This window comes from Etheostoma cragini, chromosome 6 (genome assembly GCF_013103735.1).
Source record: "Etheostoma cragini isolate CJK2018 chromosome 6, CSU_Ecrag_1.0, whole genome shotgun sequence".
Lineage (NCBI taxonomy): Eukaryota > Metazoa > Chordata > Actinopteri > Perciformes > Percidae > Etheostoma > Etheostoma cragini.
The window spans coordinates 24921850-24937704 of NC_048412.1; the positions used below are offsets into that span (position 1 = coordinate 24921850).

The window sequence follows — 15855 nt, forward strand, 5'->3', positions numbered from 1 at the left end:
AGCATGTGGTGTTTAGCTGTGTCCAAGGCTCTTACCAGTTTGTGCTGGAGACAGAGTAATGCAGGAAATTAAAATTGTAGCATACTTTAGTTAATCACTTAAGGGTATCACAAGGTCACATAATTGATTTAGGTACCAATTTTCATTCGACCTGGCCTTTGTCAAGATCATCTCAATGTGTGAATTGGTTAAATACAGAAGACCTTGCATAATACTTGGCTGCAATAAGCCCGGGCTGAAATGGTCACACTCAGATTTACATTTAAAAGGTATAGTAAGGGATCCAATACAATACAATTTTTGTCAAAATCAGTAAATATCTCTTCACGGTCTTCTAGCTCTATGTTTTCTGTGTGCATTTAAATGAAAACTAATGATCTGGCGTTAATACACAGCCCTGGTTTTGTGAACGGAAAACAAACAGAAAGGAGTGCAAGAGCCACAAAACATTGTAGCAGAGAGGTATTGGAGAGGCATGAGTGTGATGTCTAAAGAGATATGTATACAGTAGTGCATTAACGGGTGACAGTGTAGCTTTGGAGCCATTGGAGCTATGCCAGAGGCTACATCAAAACGATCCTACAAGTTTTCGATGCCTGGGGAGGTTTTCTTTCTGGCAAAGAGGGCATTGAGCAAGTTGAAGAAAAGCTCAGTAGTCTCCTTTAATCCTCTTTAATCTCTCTCTGTCTTAATGAGTAATGAGATGAAATATACGTTGCCTGGCTGGAACTGAAGTTCATGCATAGCTTGCCATCACTCTTTATCACAAAGAAAAGAAAAACAAATGTAAACACAATTAAAGTAAGATACGTCCTAAACACATTCAATACCTCCACTTAATGTTATGGTGGTGCTATCAATGGGGGAATTCTGATTTTGAACTATAAAGGCACCAGGTATAAAGCCATCTTAAAGGCACAGTCACATTCCACTTTGACCTGTTTATAATCTCCCGGCATCTGTGTCCAACTCTGCCCCCCAAATTTGCAGAAATAGTGATGTACTGATGCATGTAGTTTTGTTCAAAATCCCACTATCAGATGTGACAACCCTGTTGTCTGTTGTGTTGGTCTGGTGTGTGTGTTTTCCACAAGGCCATAGGCGAAGCTGAATTAGAATTTTAAAATCTGTTTTTCTAAGTTTTCTGTTGCACAACTGAAAGAACTTTTGAGTTTACACATGTTCCACCAAAACAAGTTCATTTGCTATTTTGCAGTGTCACTGTGGCTCTGCCGGTGCTTAGCGCAGCACATGAGAGTTGTGGTTGGTTTAAAAAAGACCAAAAGACCAGAGCATGTTTTTCTCCCATCCCGGAATAATGTGTGGACTAGCCAGACCCTCCTCCGCAGCACTGTTGAGGGAGGTGTGGCAATGCAAAACTGACTGAGAGACTAAAAATGAAAGTGTCATTTGATCAAAGGGTCATTTGTCCAGAGGGCTGGTTAAGAGGTAACAAGTCAAAGGCTATTATTGGTGCTACATTAACATCAGACCTGAGGGCTCAGAAAGCCTAAGAACTGCATGTCATGCATGTCGGACTCAATCATCATCTCTGTCAAGAACTTTTCATCATATACTGTATGAGTATAGACATTGAAAAGGACCTGGAGAAAGATCACAACAGAGCTGCTCTCCATGCTGCATGAATTAAGGCTATAGTGCGTAGTTTCTGCCGCCCCCACAACAAAACTATTGGCGCGTCCACTTGATACAAGCCTTCCCTGCACACACCCCCACCCCTCCCCCACGTAGTTGCTAGTAGCCAAGGAGGACACAGAGGATTAAAAAAAAAACACGGGCGCCTGGGTAGCTCACCTTGTAGAGAGCGCACCCATATACAGAGGTTCATAAATGTATACAAACAAAGGCCTAAAATGCCAATAAAACAAGATGGACTCTTTAGAAGAGGTAATTAGCTTCGCTCCAGCTTCTGCACGGGAAAGTCCCCGGACTACTCAATCTTCTAAACACAGTAATACTGAGAAATACAAAGAGAGTTGTGTGGAGCTGATAGTCTTAATTAGCTTTGTCGCAACTCATTTGGCAAGGGCTTGAATGTAACAGACGTTCATTAATATCAAAAAGTTACACACTAAAGCTTTAAAGAATCTGATTCATCACATTGTCGACTCTAATCATTCCTAAAGAAATTATTCTACACTTTTAATCCCTGCAAATCTGGCCAACTGCTGCAGGTAGTGGACATGCTGGTTGGATGGTTGGTTTGGAATTGTTGCTAAATTGGTTGGATGCTGCCCATCCTAATTCTGACTTTAAATAAGGGGTTGAGAATGGGAGCTCGGATTATCACTTCAATAAATTAACAAGCACTTAATTTGGAGCATACTGACCCCTTAAATTTGGTGAAATTCCATTGAAAAGACAGTTGTCTATTTCGCCATGTGCTGGTGGGGGTTTGGAGCATACAGATGAAAAGAAGGATGTGAATCATGCTGTAGGAGTAGTTTGGTAAGCTTTAATTGATATTTGATAGAAAACGGTAAAAACTGGTCTCTGAATCCAACTAAAGCTGAACACAGCCACTGTTCTCCAAAATGAATATGTTTTTCCCCCTCAAGCCTACAGGGAATTCTTGTTTTATATTCAAAAGATAGATTTTGGGTCGAGTTTCAAGCCCAGAAGTTAAACAATAACTAAACAACATTAAAAAAAAAGAAAACATGTATTCAGACCTCCCTTCCAATAAAAAGGCTGCTGATCATCAGTGTCAAGAGGTTGGACGTTCCCACAGCTCTGAACGCACCACAGCACAAAAACAAATGTCAGCAGCTACACAATCACAAAGCAGCCTGCAGCTGACTTTTCAAATCAAATAATGAGTGAAAGCATGGGGAAAAACCCTGTTAGGGTTCTTGAACATCATTATAACAGATTCATAAATGAAGAAGGATGATTAGCAGTACTGAGGGCGAGCACTTGGATACAAAACAAGACAAATGTGATGTGACAAATATTGTCTCCAGCTTATCTAAGTGTTTCTCAAACTGCAGTATTGGCTTGTAACATTTGGACTTCAGTGTGTGTGTCTGCACAAATCTCAGCATCTAACCACTGAGCCTGACAACAGTTTTCCCAACATGCTGAGTGGGAGCACATGAGTACATCTCATGTGATGTGTTCCAAAATTCACAAGAATTCAGAATTCTTAAGTTGGATCAAAAGACTGATTCCCACCTCTTTTCGACTTTTCAGTTGTTATGTATTCGGCATATAGTACACACATGTATAGACACAGTACACAGTACATATATGGTACATTTATTGCCAATGCAGGAAGGAGTGCACCCTAAGGCCTGCAATTAGTTTATTGTTATTACCCTATCCTTGTCTTAACCCTGAGTTCTGTAGTGGGAGTTTGGTTCTAATCAACTAATCGAGGCAGCGGTAACTCTCTTGATCTGTGAGGTAAAATTACTTCTTTTTTTGTAATTGTATCAAAATTGTGGTGGATTATACAGTTTAACAATCTATACTGCATATTTAACATCCATATCAGTTTAAGTTTACACTACATTCTAAATATGTTAAAGACTTCACATTGCCATCACACAGCCTTTTTTTGCGATTGTGAACTGAAGCCGTTTTAATTGTGCAGAACACAGGAGCTGGTATTCTGACCTTTCCTAGTCTCGCATTGCCAAAGGCTCTGGCTAGTCCACACAACAATCCGGGATTGGCGAATGGCGTGCTCTGGTTTATTGACATTTCTATAACCCAATTACAATCATCATGGGAGGCGCTAAGAGCCAGATGGAGCCGCGGTGCAGTTGCAATATCCTCAGGAAGGAACTTGTTTTGGTAGAACATGTGTCTGTTCGATAGTTGTTTTAGTTGTGCAACAGAATACTCCAATTGGACAGATAGTCTAGCTAGCTGTCTGGATTTACCCTGCAGAGATCTGAGGAGCAGTTAACCATAGTACTCAGAAATCCACCAGAGTTTAGAATTCCAACAGGAAGAAAGAGGAAGGTAGAGGACAACCAGCCAAAAAGAAAGAAATTCAGAGGAATTTTTGGCGTCACCGGAGCAGTCCTGGAAGTGGAATGTCATGGACATAGACTAAAACTTGTAAAACCAAACATCTTGTCCTCAGCAGTTACGTTACATTGTTTGGCCTCTGTGCTATTATTTCCAAATTTACCACAGCTAACGTTGACTCACACATTATTCATAACCTTATTGATCACTCTAGTAACCCCTGTCACAGCTGTTTGCTGAGGCTGAGGGGCGTATGAGTATGAATTGAAATGTAGTAAAATAAGCCATTCTGTATATTTTTTCCATTTCTGTCCTTCAAATATTGCCTCCCAAAATAATATATATGATATGCAGTGCATGTTGCCGTTTTTAAACTAGAGCACTACTTGTGACACCTACTGTATTTGGTATACAGTGAACCAACAGGAAAAAATTGTTAAGACGTGACTGGAAAAACAAGCTGTGAGAGCTGCGTGATGGAAAATCAGCGTATGGAGTATTTCTGGGCGGATGGATCGATGGGTGTGTACATTAACCGTCAACTCTGATGACTCCAGTAGGACTCATGCTTTTCCTGCCGCTGGTGAAGTTCTAATTTAACCACCACAACCTTTAGATTAGTTTTTGGAAGAACATGCACCGCCAGATTTGAACAGTGTGACCTTGTCTTAAGCAGAAGTGGAGTGCTCGTTGAGGGAGTATGATGTAGTATATGACAGCGAATCAAAAACCTCGACCGTGATGAGCTATTATCACTCTCCCCGGTGTCGCCCTATTTCATTCCCACCTCACCAATGACCTTCATTAAACAATGGATCCTGCTGACTTAAAGGTTTCTCTGTCCTTTCTGCATGGATGATGGACGCCCCACCTGTCCTCTTTCACCCAGCACGAGGCAGATGTCTGTGTCGGGGGTGGAGACCCACGGCGCCGCAGATAAGGATAGTCACCGCTGCTGTCTTCATCTTCTTTTTCCGGAAATCGACTGCAGGCTCTTCAATTATACACATAGAATAATGTTGTTCTGCACCTTTATCTGTGCTGTTCCTGACCCATGATTCTTATCTGAAGGTTGAGTAATGGCAGAGTCAATTGCAGGTTACAGGGTTTCAATAGATGGCCGTTGTCTTCATTGTCGCTGGATGCCTAACCTGAATAACGGCACAATTTAGGACAAGAATAACGATGAGAAGTTAATATTTCATGTAATGAAGTACACAGACAGGGTAAGTTTACACCAATCACCTAAACTGTGTCGACCACTCAATCCTACACTCATCAACGTACCATGCATGCCATGAAAGCTGTTAGTTGCAGTGATGAAGCTGCGGAGAATTTGCACCCAATTCTGTTGCTTTTAGCTAATTTTTTTGGTTTTATGGCTTATTGAACCTATGGTTTGATTCTCACTGCTTGTTTTAACCAGCAGCAGCATCAGGCAGCTGTTTGCAGCAACAAAGCTTCAATGAACCTGCTGGATGCTAACTGCCATGCACCAATAGACAGACAAATCAAAGCTAGCAAGTTGGTGGAGACCAAAGCATAGCTAGAAGCAGAGTGAACGTTTGTCTTTAATTTATTAAGTGGAGTAGTCTTATTAAGTGGAGTAGTCCAGACGACATTCCAGGATTGGAGAAAAACATGCTCTGGTTTATTGGAATTTCTTTAAACCAATCATAATTGTCTTAGGCCGTGCAAAGCGCCTCAGAAACCTCAGAAAGGAACTTTTGGTGGAACGTGTATGTACAAAGGTTGTTTTAGTCAGAAAACTCAGATTGGACAGATAATCTAGCTAGCTGTCTGGCTTAACGCTGTAGTTACCCATAATTTTCCTCCCCCCACACACACACACACACACACACACACACACACACAAACACACACACACACACACACACACACACACATAAACTTCAAAGGTGCATTATCAACCAAAAATGTATATGCCCTTTTCGGAAAGAAGGTTGACATGGTCTAACAAACAACATATTCCCATCCCATGCTGTTAGCCCACCACAAGCACTGACACCCACACACACACTAACAAATTATTCTGCTGCAGGGATGGAAGCAAAAGTACACAGTTGTGTACCAAATTGGAGATATTATCCCTGCAAAACCTTTTTGTTTTGTTAAAAATTATTTTTGGTGCATTTTTAGGCCTTTATTGACAGCACAGCTTAAGACATGAAAATGGAGAGAGAGGGGGAATGACATGCAGCAAAGGACCCAGGCCCGCTGCGTCGAGGAGTAGACCTCTACATGTGGGCGCCTTCTTAACCAACTGAGCATATTGTCTTTTCATATACATATTTTCCAACAAGGCTGTCATGTCATGGAATGTCTTCATTTCTCCGTCTGAGAGGATAAAATCACAGATAAAATATTAATACATTTAATTAAACTACAACACAAAAAAAAAACACTTACGCAAAGGGAGGGATAGCAATCAAGCAACAGTAACTCGCCTAAATGGGCAACATTATTCATAGCACAATAATTTAATTTTGAACGGGCATTTTTCGAGGACAAAAACAATGACAGACTCTGAGACTTCCCAGAAGCTGAACCAAGTATCCATTAGACTCAGTGGATTTGGATCTTTGATACTGGCAGTGCCTCGAGACGGAGAGAAGGAGGCAGAGACCCGGCGATTCCATCACAAGCCTGATGACTAATCCCTGACAATGATCTGTTCTTTATTAGGATTGCATAATGTGCCATCGTTAGTCATGTTCCATGAGACATATGTTGAACTAATTGACAACAATGGCAACACTCAGGGTGAAGTGGAAAAGCTGTGGAAAGTAGCACACCGACCACACCAGATGGTTTTGTTCTCAGTATCTTTTCCCCCTTAAAAAAAAAGAAAAAATCTCTGTGACTTTCTCTGTCACTTCTCACTTCAGACAGATGATTATGACACCTTTGGATTCATCCAGGGTTTGAATCCAGCTCAGGAACTCTTTCCTCTCATACTACCATCGTGTGAAATCTAAAGCTGGAGAAACGGTTAAAGTTATAGTGCGTGCCTATTTTATGTTAATGAACGTTTGTTACATTCAAGCCATAGCCAAATGAGTTAATTAAAAGGTAATTAAGCCAAGTAGCTCCACAAAACTCTCTCTATATTTCCCAATATGGCTTATGTTCACAAAATGGTTCTATCACTATCACGTGCAACAGCTCAAGCATATTACAAAGGTAGGAGTGTATCATGTTTTTAATCCTCCTTGTCCTCCTTAAACAACCAGCAACTGGCAACACATTTTCACTCCCATCGCTTCCAAAAGCATCGCTTGGTCAGATCACACTTGTTTTAGCAACAGAGTGAGACAACTCACTTCTTTACTATCTTTGTTGGGAGTCGCACACGTGCAGTAGCTAGGAAAGGTCCCATCAGCTAGATAACGCTTTCTCCAACTTTGGTCAGAAGAAGGCAGAATTAACTGGTAGACTTCTTCTAAACGAGGGAACACAAGGGGAATACCCGCAGAACAGGGACATGGAAGTAGTTCTTTTGTAGATTATGGTGAACTAGTGTGTGTCGTAGCAGTGTTTTGCCATTGAGAACTAGCTAGCATGCTAGCACTAGCATGTGCTACGGCTAGCCACTTCTTTTTTTCTTTTCTTTTTTCTTTTTTTTTTATTCATTCAAAATACAAATATACAAACAAACAAGGCAACGGCTAGCCACTTCTACTCGTCTAGTGACGTAGAAAGCCGTGCAGATTTTGAACAGCTCCCCCGGAGACTGAAGGCAGAGAACATTCAGAAACCTGTATCTCACTCAAAACAGCATGGATAGTTTTATTTCCAAGTTTGTACACGTGTGAAAGCACCAGAGACACAAAGTAACACCCATAATCCCAGAAAAAGTGATTTTAAACTTTAAATGTCAAAACAAGATGCTGTGTTTTTTTCCCTTGTAGGAAAATACACATCCACATTGTTTTGGAGTCTAAGATCTGAGATCTGAACATAAAGCATGAAAGTGAAGCTGCAATTTGAATGATGGAGGTAAGAACTAATCAAGGCAGATGTACTTTTCCCTGAGAAAAATGCCTCCCATCACTCACCATCCACAGACTAATGTTTCCAAGGCTGCAGGTTGGAAAGTGCTCAGCTATCTGTTTTGATCATCAGATTTCTGACAGCCCTACTGATTGTAGATCACATAGCATGTTTGCAGCTCGAGTGCCTCCTCCTCCTCCCCACTCTTGATTTGCCTTGCTTGCAGATTTTCTTCCATATGCAGCACTTTGTTGGATGGCATGCATCTCCTGATTAATAGGGGAGACCTTTGGCCTCTGTGGAAGCATGAAAGTTGAGTCAAGCTGCAGGCTAAAACTGGCGTTCAGTAACTCACCATATCCCATCCTACACACTCCAGAAAATAAAACTGCCTTAAGCAAAAAATCATAACTGTGATAATTATCAGCATCTCTACAACATCAGCTCTTTTGCGTTGTAGAAAACTTCCCAACCCTAAAATAAAAGAACTTAACAACAGAAATTGAAAAAAACCTGTAATCACTCTGCTCACTTTGCCAGGTTTTTGCCCTCAGGCATTAAAAAAACAATCTTGGACTGTTTTCTCTTTGTATTGTTCCAAGTTAGAAACACTGTGCCAGATTTGCTCAACCTGAACAATTAGAGCTGACCCATAGTCAAAGCATTACTAGTGGTTTGGACCAATGCTTCAGTCTGGCTTCGTCACAGCGATTCAGAGAGGGAGAGAGAGACGATTAAAAGTCCTGGTATAATGGGGGTTTCCATCCCCTCAGCAGTTACTACCCCGAGAGAATGACCCATATAGAATCCATATGCACGGCCAGTGTTACTCTGAAGGGGTTAATGTTGGTCGCAGCCAGCTTGTCATGCTTCAGGGGCACAAAGGCTTTGATGGACAACCCATTGGTTTAACGCTGGATCCGCCGGTACCTGGAACAACTGAAGTAAGTCGGTGTGATTCTTTTGAAAGCATCGTGCTCATGTTGTGTTCTTAGCTTCAAGAGAAAATCTCAATGCATGTTAACAAGAGACTTAACAACAAAGACGACAGCCAAATGTTTAGGTAGTAGGTTTTACAGTTTGGTACTGTTTCTTACACACGTTATACATACTGATGTCATTCTCCGCTGTGTCCGTTTTTTTGGCACAGAGAACACGGTTTGCTTTCCAGCTCGTACCCTCGCGGCGCAATAACTCTTCAAAAGAGCTCATGCGCAGCCGAATGGGCTAATTGGGTGGAAATGTGTTGACATTTCACCAACACGTTTCTCTAGAAGTGGCATGAGATGTATCCAATCAATTATTCAGATGATCTTTGCATGACCAAGACGAGCATGCAACGGGTCATCACTTGACCCACACTGGACTCTTCAAATACTAATGGTTCTCTATGAGAACGCCTGTCTGCCTGTGTTGCATGAATTCTTCTCCGGTTCACTGCATTTCTCACATGGAGTTTGGTTTCGAGGATCGGACGCGTACATTCGAACATCCATGCAGCTGTGTGTCCCTCTACTGTGCAGAAGAAGAGTCATTCTCATCACTTCTTAAAGCAATTTCAATAAAGGATGTGGGACAAAATCCACATTTCCATATCTGTGCAAACATTAATTAGAAAGCACAGCCAAAGATAATGTGAGACCTCAGCAGTCGGAGTTAGACAAATCAATTGTGTAACTTCCAAAGTTACTCTCGCTTCTTTGTGTAACTAGCCCTCCAGTGCAGCTGAGAAAGAAAGAGAAAATGTTATATTAAATAGACTCTAACATTGGATGTTCTCCACTTGACATAGCTTTTATAGCTTTAGCAATTCCAACTGACATTTACACAGAGTGGAGGCTGTGGATTGGTCTACTGACTTTGTCAGTAAAAACGGCTTTAAGGTCCCAACGCCTAAGGTCCCATGACATTGTGCTCTTTAGATGATTTTGTATAGACCTTAATGGTCCCCTAATACCATATATAAAAGATGTATAAATTTCAGCCTTGGTGCATAATTACAGCCAATAAAACCGCTCGGTCCACCTCAGCTTTCATTTTCTCAAAGGCAGAGCAGGATACCCAGGGCATGGTTTACACCTATCGCCTTTTCTAGCCACTGGAGATCAAGACATTTTTGAGCCATAGGATCGTTAAAAAAGGATGTATTACGATATAGCTAGTATGGACAGAAGTGACCAATAATGCTTTCAATGTACAAATGAGCACGCCTGTGTTGTTTTAAAGCAGGCTTGACAAACTGTAAACCAATCCTTTAATTGCTTGCACAACTGGAAGATGTTGTTCACAGCGGAGATTAACATCACAATCCACCGGTTGGTTTCTATTTCCCGCCAGGATGGAGTGGGTGTGGCTTACTCACGTCATGGAGTCTGCAAAAGCGGAAGTGAGGCAGAGGACATATGTTGGGATTGAACATCTCAGGGAGAGACTGTTGATAAGGGTTGTCTTTTCTGACTTGACATTTCCCCACGGACTTTGTGTTACTGTTATGTCCGCGTCTGCTCCGACTGAGGAGTGAGTAAAGAGGAGCGGGCCAGCCGGCTGGCGAAGTTGAAGACGTCAAGCCAAAGGACCAGGCGTCATCTTTACCTTCATTCAGGCGGCTAAGCGGTTAGCCTGCCTGAAGGTAAAGATGATGCCTACCTAACCGATGGAGCATGACGTGAGAGAAGCAACAAATGCAGTTTCTGGTGGCCAGTTACTCAAAGGCATTTACTCTGATCCTGATGGAGGTTATGATGAGAAAGGTTTGATACTTTAAAATCCCTCTGAACAGAATCCTTTTTATTCCTTTTTAAAGAGTAAATCAAACCTAAACATAGAGTAAATTACGCCCTCGATGATTGTTTTCAACCACTAAGAAAAAAAAAACACAATGTCAAGCACAGATCTCACTGCATACATTTGCAAGCTGACTTCCTTCTGTATAAAACCCACCAATCATGGAAACTGTCTCCTCAGTGCACCTAAAAGCGTCTCAGATTTCAAAGACTGATTTTTCTTCAAGCAGTTGCTTTGCTGCCATATCTCCACTCTGTCCCACATCTGTTCCTGTCTCTTCCTCTTTTACAGCACACTGTCCTTGGATGGTCTGATAGGTCCTTAAAATCCAATTTATCATTATAATGCGTTTTATGCGAACAGCCTCCAGCCATTATTCAAATTGCTCTGCGTTCAAACCGAAGATACCGGAACTGATCTCCCAGGATGTGATTGTCTCCGAATGCGATCAGGATTAGGAGCAAAAACTGTATACAGCTACCATCTGTGTGTGTGTTTGTGTGTGTGTGTGTGTGTGTGTGTGTGTGTGTGTGTGTGTGTGTGTGTGTGTGTGTGTGTGTGTGTTGCTGATGGGAGTGGTCATGTACAGGATGCAGGATGGCAGGCTGGGGGATTGGGGGAAGGAGAAGTGAAGAGTCAGGCTGACGGTGGCGTTCATTACACGCACCGGTGCACACACACAACGTCGGCTGAGACACACAGCCATCACTCACACATACACACACCTGCCACACACACACACACTTCCCCACAGGCAGAGAGGACAGACCGCCAGTGATTTACCTTCCTGTCACACACCTCACACAGATGAATGTAACGTTACCTGCTTTTCTTTCTTCTTTTTTTCTTCAAAAGGTGCAAATTTACAGTTCCATCCATTCTTCCCTTTTATCTCCACCTCCCTCTCTTGACTCATTACTTCAGTATTATCATCATCAGTCTGGAGCTAAAGGTTCAACCCAATCCAAACAGACAAAATAATTTCTCATTTTCCCACCAAAAATCACTTTTATATGTGCAATTATCTCCATCAGTTGCTTTTTAAAGCTTGTAAAAAATCAACTTAAAACACACAACCGTCTCTATAACTGAGTTTTTACAGAGGGCTCTGTTTGTTATACTTGTAAAAGTCCCCAAAAAACATACAAAACTAGAGTAGCAAATGAATGTAAGTGCTTTTTTTTTAGTTTATTACGCACGTAAAACTGTTTTTGGGTAATGTGATGTCTGGCACTTGAAAATCACATGTTCATAACATGAAAACATATCACATGTATGGAAACCAAACGGGTTTCATGTGATATTTCAGATTATTTTGTAAATGTAAAAGACTTGACATTTTATTTAGATTTCTTTTCAACTTAAAAGTGCAAATCCAAAACACTTGAAAATTTCCACTGAAAATAGTAATGACATAAAAATTCCAAAGAAAAAAATGCTGTTCTTTTAATTCTAATTACATTGATCCAGGATTTTGTCTGTTTTTTTTTATTTATTTTTTATAGGTTTTATTTAAAAAAATAATTATGATAGAAAAAACATAATCATTTTAAAAATACTATTTGCATCAAAGTGGTTGTTTTTTTCTTTAATTCAGTGTTCTACTATAAGCATAGTCAGCAGCTTAGTTATATTCTGTCCCCATTTGTTTCGTGATTGATGTTTCCAGAGGACTTGGTTCCCTGTAGAATACAGTGAGAACAGAGTCTTCTTACAGCAGGAAGCATAAACATTCATGAAAACTTAAAATTCAAGTAAAAACTCGGTAGAAGTCTGGCGCCCGATTAGCTCCGTTGGTGTAGCCGGCGCCCACATGTAGAGGTTTACTCCTCAACGCAGCGGACCCGGGTTAGACTCGGCTCTGTGGCCCTTTGCTGCATGTTGTTCCTCCCTCTGTCTCCCCTCATGTCTTCAGCTACCCTGTCAAATGGATGCCTAAGAATGCAAAAAGAAAAAAATCTTTATAAAATGACACTGAGCTATCCGCCATCTTGAAAACTAATGACCTAGGATTTGAATTGGTTTTCATCTCTGCTCGAGCTGTCCCATTACAACACATTCAGGTCAGAGGATTTGACAAATGACTGACTGTGTCTCACTGACCCACCCGCCAAATCACTACAGGACGTGTAAATGAAATTGCGGGGCAGATAATGTTGCTGGCAGACTCATCATTAATTACTGTCCTTCTATCAATATCTAATTATACCGGCTGTCTGGCTGAGCGAGAAGGAAGATGAACCTCATGCTGCAAGTCTTTATATTGGCAATATAGCCACCAAGCCGTGATGCTGTCCCCCTTAAAGCAGACATTTTCCAGCCAGGTCATCACTGCCCGGAGCTCTGCCGGATTTCATTTTAGCTGTTTAATCAGAAGCTATTTTGCTCTCCAAATGCAAAGTGAATGCAATTAATTTTCATTAACCAACCGGCGGGAAAGATAAAACAGCAGTAGTGTGAGGTTGAGAACCATTACCTTAAAATAAAGCCTCTCACTCACTCACACCTCATGTGTCTACATCAATGTTGGATTTATTTTCATGGGATGTTTTGGTAACTGTTTTCCAATTTGAACTGAAAAATACCCAAATGAGCAAATCATTTTTCTGCAAGAAGATATTGACTACAAAACGGTTTGATTAGCCTCTTAAAGTTCTTTGTCGTACCTTGACAGTTGACAAAAAAAATGTAAGTCCGTCGTGTAAGAAAAAAGATCACTTATTAATTAAAATAGTAGGCCAAAAGAACTTGTTTTGGTTAGTATTTAAGAATACCACAAAATCAACCATAGTGTCGTGTCGCATTTTTTTGGCAGTAGGTAACAGCGTTACTAAAATGGGAAGAGTCAACAATTAGATTACTCGTTCCTGAAAAAAGTAACGCTGTTTATTAACACCGTTATTAATCATTTATAACGCCGTTATTCACCATCACTGGTGATATCTGTAAAATGTAAACTCCTTTTCTCCAATTTACAAAGCAAACTATGTACAGTATATTTTTTGTCAGTATTTCTTAAGCGGGTTTATTTGGTTTATACACTGCAGACCTGTACTTCTGTTATTTTCTGTTACTTTGACTTTTTTATATGGCAGTATTCAGGAGTTGTTAGTGTTAAGCTATGTTTTCTTTTTCCATTGATCCATCATTTTGAAAAATCCTCTGTCACTTTTTGAGAAGGAAAAAAATGTGCCGCCTGCCAGTGTTTCTGTTTAAAAAGTGAAACCTGCTCTCTCAAACGGCGCCATGAAGTCTAAAAAAAAGTTGTGATAATGATAAACATCAGGTACTTATTTTCATCAGAAGGGATATTTATAGGGTATGTAATGTCACAGAAATAAATGAAAAAAGTCTTTGTACATTAGATCAATGAAACAGCTGAGATGAAAGCACTGCCAGATAAAAGTTTGGACCTGCAACAAAAACACCATTAAGGTTTTAATCAGCGTGCAGTAGGAAGAGACACAGTGCATTAGCGGAGGTACGTAGCAGACAGCAAGCTGGTTATGTTGGCAGTCAGATCATTGTTGCATTAATGTGTTTCTCTCAAGAGGACGATGCAGCTGTCCTTGAGTAAAGCACTTAAATGCTATTGCCTCAGTAAACACTCGGCTGCTGAGCAGTCGGAAAAGGGAGAGGACTGCGGATGGATTGGCCTGCTGAGAAGTGAAGGTGACAGTCGGACTAAAGAACAGAGCGGCGTTTTAATTATATAGATTGTATGAATGAGCAAACAGAGTGACAACCTTACATCATATATACTTGCTACGGACTAAAGGAAAAGACGCTAGTAAGCAACGGAAATAAGTTATGGCACAGTTTGAAATCATAATAAAAGGCTTTAAAAACTATGTTAAACCAAAGAATGTCTAATAAGGGGAGAACTTCTACTCATAGGAAAACTTCTGAACCAGAGTTCTGTATGAGGGCTTGCATGGATTTCCTCCCACAAATAACATCCAATGGGTTGCTCTCACGGGCAAGTGCAGGATGAATGGTGGTCTAAGGAGGATATAATTCATGTCTAGTAATTTGATTGTTGCATTCAAAAAGGTGAGGTTTAGAAAATACACTCTGCTGGGTGTTACATTTTTTTTAAAGTTGCTTTTTTGTTCTAGAAAGCCTTTTAAAATGTCAATGACGTCATACACATCGTGCAGACAGAGATACTGCTTTACAGCAAGCTCTGAGTCACGACCTCTTTTTCTTTCGAGGCATCGACAACACAGCTGACAGGTTAGGCTCTCTGTCAATACACGTGCTAGAAAGAGGTTTGCTAATGGTTTAAAGACCACGCTGAAGTATTCACACACACACACACGCTTCGGACGCCATCAAGCGGGATCTCTGGTCATAATCAGCCCTTCACTAACGGATCTGAATTCATTAGAATGCTAGCTTGTTATGGGCAACAACAACTCAACCTGTAAGAAATTAAAAGGACATAAGTCCTCGTTCATTTACCTTCAACCTATAATCCATGTTGAACTTCCAAAAACTACAATCAAATCTGAGATAGCTCAATGGCAATCAGGCAAAAGAAACATGTTTAGGAGTCTAGCTCCATAGTCTCCCATTCATTTTGCTCTAGCCCGTGATCAACCCCAGTGGAACTGCAACCAAATTCGGTACAACGAGGCTAAACAGGGAGTAAACAGGCTCTGCGTAGATTCCATCTACACAGGAACCTGGGCTGTGATCCAACTGAATGATATACTTGTCTTTCGAAAATGGTCATTGTGCCAGATTAGGAGGTCAAAGAGAGATTGCTGACCACACGTTGGACCCCAGCCAATCACCGCTTGCTGTCCAACCGCCAATACAGTACCTAGAGGATCAGTAAGGTGAAAAGGATGACTTCCTTCTTTCATCTGACAGCACCAACGTGAACTGTTTCCGTGTGTAATCAGGGTTACGAATTTCAAATTGCAACGAGTCCAAGACGAGTCCGAGACAACAGAAAATCGTCTTGAGTCCGAGTACTGCAGCCCTGCCTAGAACCTTTCCCAGTCAGTAGAAAGTATGTGAAACAGAGCTGCGCAAAACACCACTCAAAAC

General features: G+C 41.0%; 1 long non-coding RNA gene across 1 annotated transcript; it reads right to left on the reverse strand.

Moving 5' to 3' along the window:
* Positions 1–672: 672 nt before the first annotated feature.
* LOC117946455 lies at positions 673–15150 on the reverse strand. The gene is made up of 3 exons (XR_004657035.1): positions 15020–15150; positions 6675–6680; positions 673–687 (listed from the first exon to the last, which is right to left on the reverse strand). It is a non-coding gene; the product is annotated as an uncharacterized LOC117946455 (long non-coding RNA).
* Between the last annotated feature and the right edge of the window lie 705 nt (positions 15151–15855).